The following is a 1385-nucleotide window of genomic DNA, read 5'->3' on the forward strand; positions in this document are numbered from 1 at the left end:
TGATGATCTTTAATATGAAGTTGTAAAGCGTAAACAGTAGGATAAATTTCTGACAAATTAAAAGAAAAAATTCTCCACATAGCTTCAGGTGGAGATATCCATCTAGCTGATTGGTAAGCAAAAATTTCATTAATTTCCTTATCTGTTTCATTTCTGCCTACGAAACAATTAATACGATCATGTCCTTTATATACATATTTGTACAAATATTTTACTGCTTTAATATAAGAACATACTTCAACGTTAATATGACAGTCAAATTTTGCACTTAAATAAGGATTATATGGTACAACCCACCAATTATCTAACATTTGGCCTCTTACTTTAATAGAAATACAATCATCACGACGTCTATACAAGGGATATGAATTATCACCAAATATAGTACTGTTACAATAATCCTTAGGATATTTATTTTTACAACCACTACTTGCCAACATACATACGTTTTTTGGATTAAGGTTTCCACAAGGGCCATGCATATTGTGTTTTGCAATTACAGAATGAAGATGCAAGTATTTATTCTTATCGGGAATTTCACATGACACTATCATATCAACTTGTTCAGCACAACAAATTTTATGGGCAGAATTGAAAATCAACAATAAATGGGCATGAGGGAGCCCTCTTTTTTGAAATTCAATCATGTATATATGAGCAACAACTGAACCAAAAATATTTTCTTTGTATAAATCGTTCTTTAACTCTTATAATTTTGCTCTAAATATACGTGCAATTAAATCTGGGCGATTTTGAACTTCGTCATTGTGTTTGAGTTCTTGCATAATTTCTGGCCAATTTGGATTACATGTTATAGTTAGAAATATATCTGGTTTTCCATAACATTGGACGATAGCCATTGTATCTAAATATCTTTTAAGCATATCTCTAGGCCCACATGTGAAAGTTTGTGGTAGAACAATCTTCTTTCCAATTTTTGACCCTTTTGTTTCCCCATTTTGAACATTATCCACAATACCTTGATAAAGTTCAGCACGAATTTGTTTCTGATTGCTACGAAAATAGTCTAATCTGGCAGTTTCAATTTTAACATACATATCTACAACATATTGTTGAAAAAGTCTACCATTATGAAGCAACACAGACTTACTAGAAGGCCTAATTTGTAACTTGTAAGAATAGTACTCGCGGCAAGAAACCTGTGATCGTTTCCTCATTCCATTGAATACTGCATAAGGATAAAAAAAAATGTATCTTACACCCATTTGGAACATTTAATTTATATGAAGTAGTAAACATATAAAAAAGTTTAATAGCAAACCTTGAGCCTCTTTTGCAATGATTTCAGTTGCAAAAATTTACTGTGCTAGGAAAAGCTACGCAATCGGGTAAATTCTGAGTTTCAAAATATGTTTTTTTGTATC

At 31.3% G+C, this 1385-nt stretch overlaps 1 long non-coding RNA gene across 1 annotated transcript; it reads right to left on the minus strand.

The window, feature by feature from the left end:
• Positions 1 to 352: 352 nt before the first annotated feature.
• LOC111382871 lies at positions 353 to 1369 on the minus strand. Its single transcript, XR_002700632.1, has 2 exons — positions 1283 to 1369; positions 353 to 1189 (listed from the first exon to the last, which is right to left on the minus strand). It is a non-coding gene; the product is annotated as an uncharacterized LOC111382871 (long non-coding RNA).
• Positions 1370 to 1385: the final 16 nt, after the last annotated feature.

Source organism: Olea europaea, unplaced genomic scaffold (assembly GCF_002742605.1).
Source record: "Olea europaea var. sylvestris unplaced genomic scaffold, O_europaea_v1 scaffold2567, whole genome shotgun sequence".
Lineage (NCBI taxonomy): Eukaryota > Viridiplantae > Streptophyta > Magnoliopsida > Lamiales > Oleaceae > Olea > Olea europaea.